At 38.7% G+C, this 6,473-nt stretch overlaps 1 protein-coding gene across 1 annotated transcript in view; it reads left to right on the top strand.

Moving 5' to 3' along the window:
* The window catches only part of LOC106876284 (relaxin receptor 2), a 112,024-nt gene that overhangs the window by 97,596 nt on the left and 7,955 nt on the right, over nucleotides 1–6,473 (top strand). The gene's annotated exons all lie outside the window — the stretch shown is intronic.

Raw genomic sequence — 6,473 nt, forward strand, 5'->3', positions numbered from 1 at the left:
TTCTTCATGATCTTTGACAACTATATCTGGTCTATTTGCCTTAATTTCTCTATCTGTGTGTATTGGCATATCCCAGAGTATGGTTGCTTTCTCGTTTTCTGTGACCTTTTCTGGCGTGTGTTTATACCATCTTTATTATCATTATTATTATTATTATTATTATTATTATTATTATTATTATTATTATTATTATTATTATTATTATTATGAAGGCGGTGAGCTGGCAGAATTGCTAACACACCGGGCGAAATGCTTAGCGGTGTTTCGTCTGTCTTTACGTTCTGAGTTCAAATTCCACGCAGGCCGACTTTGCCTTTCATCCTTTCGGGTCGATAAATTAAATACCAGTTACGCATTGGGGAGTCGATGTAATCGACTGGTCCCCTCACCCAAAATTTCAGGCCATGTACCTATAGTAGAAAGGATTATTATTCATTGTTATCATTACTGAGATACATTGAACAATGTAATTGCTCAATGTGTTTCAATGTAGGTTTGTTCAATATAACAGGTGTGACAGACATCCAACAAAGTCAAAGTGAATACTTTCGCAGTATATTAGTTACGTCCGTTTTCGTTTTAATGACCACAGGCAAGGCTGTGTGTTTGAGAAGTTTGCTGCACATCTACAACGCTTGAGGAAGTGTTCTACCATAGTAACAGGTCCACAAATGTTTGTGAGTGAAACTTGGTGCATGGAAACTGCGGGGATGCTGAAAATTCCTGGCTCTGAGTAAAAGAAAATACAGGAAGATCATTTAATTATGGTTTTATTCAACATATTCCCTTCTTAGATTCACACACTTCTTGCAGCGCTCCTTCAGTTTTTCCAAGCCTTGTAAAAGAACACAGAAAGTTGAGCCTCCAACCAGGCCTTTGGCGATACCCTTAAAGCCAGGAACTCTTCAGTACACCCTCGTAAGTGATAAATTTAAACCGTTGACTGGTTAGCATCAGCAAGTGGACCTTAGAGCTCTGTAGCAGAGCTCGCTCTGTTGGAAGCATAAAGGGTCGTTTACTGTCTAAGATTAACTTGTCTCTTTCCATCGGTCTTAGAGATCCTGAAAAGGATCATTGCTGTTACTCTACTCGTCCAATTATACCATTAGAATGTTATTACTTGGGTTTGGATTCAGCTTTGCCGTTCATCTTTTCAGGGCCACTGACATATACTTTAGTCATGACCTGGTGTTGCTGAAATCGATTAAACTCCTCCTACTTGGATATTGTTGTCGTATTATATCTTGGCTTTACAGATTATATCTCATCCACTCCGCATTGTCTACGTAGTTTTAAATCGTGTTAGAGGTTATTTCGTTTACTTATTTTGAATTTAAAAAAGCACTAGAGGAAAGTTTTATCAAATAATTACAACTTACAGTGCTACATATGTGAGAAGTCACCATATGAACACTATGCTATATCTCTTGGAATTAAAATGTTCTAAAAACAACCACTCACTTCACTAATTGTCTTCAGCAAAGGATAATACAACTGTCTCGTGGCCAAGGCCGCAATAGAGATAACAGAATTCAATTTATTGCGTCGTTATATTATGAGAGAAATGACATTATGTCAAAGCCGATATTAGGAATTGTTTATCATTATTATTGCTGTTGTTGCTGTTGCAACATTGGAAATTAGTATTACGCATGTCAATGACGACACAATCTCAGAGAGTGGTAAAAGATCTTTTAAGGAGACATTTAAGTCAGTTTCATCTAACTTACCACTGATATACTAAATTGCTTATTAAATTATTGTCCTCGTCTAGCTGAATATAGCTTAGATACACTAAACTGTGATTGATACTACATTTTATTCTTCTGCATCAGTTTAGATCTTGTTAACAATTTATCTCAGATAATTGACCACAGTGTATGAAAAAACACTGTCCAGTCAAAACAGTACGAAGCCTCAGCGACTCGTAGATAAGACAATATAAAGAGAAAAAGAGGAGAAAGGCAGATGGGTAGGCAAGAGGAAACGAGCAAGAGGTTGGAGTGAGGAAGGAGGAGGGGAAGAGGATAATTCGTGGTGATTTTTGTTTTACTACTGATTTTATTGCTCAGAACCTCCTCCCACCAGATCAAAGGCTTTCCAGCCGTGATCATCTAGTCTTTCTTTTATTGAAACTATTTAGACAAGAACAGATAACAAAACCAAGGCTGTGAGGAGTTTTCAGCACTTTATAAGGAAAGAGATATAGTCTTACGGCTGTTTCTGGGATATCCTTTAACATTGGCGGCAGTCCCGTTCACGTCATTATCGTTAGCTGATTTGTCTGAACATTTTCTCTCATAAATGAGGTGTGCTTTTAAGTTACCACCAACCAGTTTTTTATCGAGACACCATCTCGGGCAAAGTTGCCCACCAAGGCGAAAGAGACTTTGCTCCCCTGGTTTTGATATCAGAGTGATTCTACTTTAAGTTCATTGCTATCCAGGGCTAATGTACTCGATATACCCGGGACACCAGTTATTTGAAGGCGCCGGACACTAGCATTTTCACTCCCTTCTGCAGGTTCCAAACAGCTTCACCAGGTGAAGACCTGGAGTTGGACTTGATTACTGCTATCTTAAGCGGTAATTGCAAATAAAGGAACAAAACTATTTGGGAGTGGGGGAACCCACTTAACAAAACACGCTCTGTGGGGTTTGCTGTATAGTCGCCATTTCATTTCAAGGTTGTAGCGATGGTGTTGGCGAATGTCATGTGACTGAGAAAGAAAGTCTGGGGAGAGAGAATGAGAGGGGTGGAGCAGGAGAAGATGCGTGTCTCTTGTAGGTAAAATAATATAGTGGAGGGTGGGCGCCCACGAGCTAAGAGAGGTGTGTTGTATTACGAGTGTTTAATTCCTTGTACCTCAAGTACCTCAGGTATTTATAACTGGATTGAGGTTCAATTGCCTTTATCATTTCACCACTTGGCATACATCTGCCTTCTTTCCTGACAAGCTTTCCTCGTCTCATCACCATCGTATCAGATTTTGAGAGTCTAAACTCCATCTTAATATTACTTGAGAAAATCTACACAGTCTGGATTAGGCTGTCCAGTTCAGCTTCACTTTTGGGGAAAAACTTCAAGTCGTCCATGTGGTGCACCTTGTCGACTAGGTCCGGTTTGTTATGCTCTAGTGTCTGATCTGTTTCGATTGGGAAATCCCAGATGATTTTACTAGTCTCCGACTCCGCCACTCTCTGAGGTTTGTGCTCATAATACGTTTTGCCTTTTACGCAAGTGGTTCAGTTTTCCCTTACCTCTTCCCAGATCATACCCCAACTCATTATTATTATTATTATCATTATTATTATCATTATTATTATTATTATTATTATTATTATTATCATTATCATCACCGTCATCATCATCATCATCATCATTATTATTTTTATTTTTATTATCATTATTATTATTATTATTATTGTTCAGTAGTTTTATTTTTATAACGTGCTTTCACTTCACTACCGAGCGCAGCTCTGTGCGCCTTGGGTATGTGCTGTGGTTTGTTGTGGTGCTCTTATGGTTACTATTATTATTATTATTATTATTATTATTATTATTATTATTATTATTATTATTATTATTATTATTATTTGTATACGAGGCGAAAAGAGGTACCACTTTGTTGCTCTGTAAAATTTGTTGTTTTATCAAGCATTTCTGAAAGAAAAAAATATTTTGTTTTGAATACCTCTTGCGAAAAACCCTTCTGGAACTTCTCTAGATATCTTTCCCGTATAAGAAGAGAAAACAGAGATTTTTTTTAAGCATTAGTTTTTGTGCTTACATTCAACCTAATAAGAACTAGCTATGAGTCGACGAAGAGTTAACGCCTCCTAAAAACTTCAATTGTTTATAAAAGTACAGAAATTAATCAAGACGAAGGAAATCATACGAGAAAATGTAAGCGTTTACAACGCCAAAACAATAATTTATTGGCTGAAAACATCTGCACTGAAGTAGATATTACTAACGATGTATTCAACAGCAATTATAAAATACACACGCAAGTTTTCTTTGCCGGGCCGCTATAATCAGCACGCATGCGCTTTTCCTCAAGCAAAAGACTGAATAGAGAGCGTCGAATTGTAAAACAAAGAAAGCCTTCTTTCTTTTGTTATATCTCATCGAATTAACGGATCATTGATACAAATCAACCTAGCAAACTTTCGTGACAAAGGGATAAGCATTCATAACGCAGTCCCTTGATGAATAGCAAAATACAAAGTAAATAACTTATCTCCGCATTTCGGAAGACAAAGAGGCCTTCCTCGTGCCGCTTGAAGAGTAATTGCAGCCAGCATTTGCCGATGTACGGAATGGTATATTCTCTATGAGATGAGGAAGTAATTACGTAACCATATATGTAATGTTTGTAACGGATGATGAAACGGAAAGACAAGTTATATCATTAATATCGCCTTGTAACGAACAGAAGAAAATAAATAAGACAGTCCACTGTCGAGAACAGTAAAAACAGAATAATAGTAGTAAGGGAGAGGCAAGTAAAATGTTCAAAGCGCAGCTTGACCCACCTCCATGATTTTCACAGATTTTTGTACGAAATGAAGAGCAGCTTGAACATTTAATGAGGTAACCTGAAGATTTAGGGGCAAACTTAAGGGCAAAATGAGCTTTGCTCACATATAGATAAAACGGGCTTCTTTCAGTTTCCGTCTACTGAATCCACTCATAAGCCTTTGGTCGACCCAAGGATATAGTAGAAGACACTTGCCCAAGGTGCCGCGCTGTGGGACTGAGCCCGGAACCATGAGGGAAGCAAGCTTCTTACCACACAGCCCCGAATGCGCCTATATTTAAATCTTTAGTAAGACGTGTGCACTTCTTTGCCTATTTCGATGCCTGAATTTCCACGGACTGTTGCGAAACGAGAGATTTACTTCACGAAATGAACGGAAAGATTAAAGTTTACTAGAGTTGTGAAAAATCTTGATCTAATTCAGAAAATTGTAATCATCTTTTATTTATACCTGCTTAATTTGTATAATAATACGTCTTTTTTTTATATATCTTTAATTCATCCTTATATATTTTGTAACACATTTGTATGCCCGCTTGTTGTATGAAAAAATGAGCCCTAGTGGCTAAAATTAAGAAACGATTAAAGTGTTGGGATCTGATTTGATGTAGACTTCCAGGTGAACAAGAACTTGTGGGGAGGTGACGAGCAGGGTAACCAATCTCACCCAGAAATGGGCAGAGAGGAAACTGTCCTTGAAGGATCGGGCGGAGGTGGTGAATGCATACATCGCCTCTGCCATCTACTATCGTCTGACCGTCGTCTCTTGCCCCATTTCATACCTGATAAAGTTGGAGTGCTTGCTCTCCCACTTTCTATGGAAGGGACGTGTTCTGCTCGTCAGTCGGTCCATCTACTGTCAACAGCCGCTGAGTGGAGGACTGGGCATGCCGAGGCTAATAAAGCGCAGACATGCGCTAAGGCTGTGACATCTCCAGCCTTTCCTAAACGGTGAGCAGGTGTGGTCGCCGTTCATCAAACGGGACTCTCTGCAGCTCGTCTGATGGAACTACAATCCTGGGTCAATCGCAGACCAAGAAAGGGCGCTTGGCACCTGGAGTGTCGGCAAGCGCTCACAACCTTCTGACAGGTCTTTGAAAAACATATTAAGAATATTGGAGCTGTTGTCAGGCACGGGGTGATCCAGAAAACAGCATTGTTGGGTACAGCTCGCATTTTAAGGAGAATATTGTCTCTGTGAGTCACAGGAGAAGGCACTACTTGAAACCTTTGGTGATTTGTTATTGCCTGCTTTCAAGTAAAGAATAACCGATAATTAAGAACTATCCTCTTTACATACAATCTTGACACATCACTCTTGCAGTGTAGTTCCTTCTTCATTGTCATTAATTTACGTGTTCTCCGGTCTAACACTTGTAATTCATGCTTCTTCCAAGATACTCTTCCTGCGTCATATCTCATCAAAGCAACCGCCCACGTGTTAATTGCCCTAATCTTATAGCGGCCATTTAGCTTCGATTGAAGCACAAGCCGGGGTTCTCCTCAAATACTCTTTCCTGTACATTTCTTTCATCATGTGTTCATATTATTATTATTGTTCAGTAGTTTTATTTTTTATAACGTGCTTTCACTTCACTACCGAGCGCAGCTCTGTGCGCCTTGGGTATGTGCTGTGGTTTGCTGTGGTGCTCTTATGGTTACTGTATTGAAAGTGTTTTGCGTAGGATGTGTGCAGTACCCAGTAGTGCAATTTTCTGTATGTTATATATATTTGTAAGTCCTGGTGTTTTTGTTATGTATTTGTCTGAATATTTTTTTATTATACCTAAGGCACCTACTATGATAGGAATTGTTTCTGTTTTTAGATTCCACATTCGAGTTATCTCTATTTCCAGGTCTTTGTATTTTGAAAGTTTTTCCATTTCTTTTAGAGAAACGTTGTCATCTGCTGGTATTGATACATCAATTA

Source organism: Octopus bimaculoides, chromosome 2, assembly GCF_001194135.2.
Source record: "Octopus bimaculoides isolate UCB-OBI-ISO-001 chromosome 2, ASM119413v2, whole genome shotgun sequence".
Classification (NCBI taxonomy): Eukaryota; Metazoa; Mollusca; class Cephalopoda; order Octopoda; family Octopodidae; genus Octopus; species Octopus bimaculoides.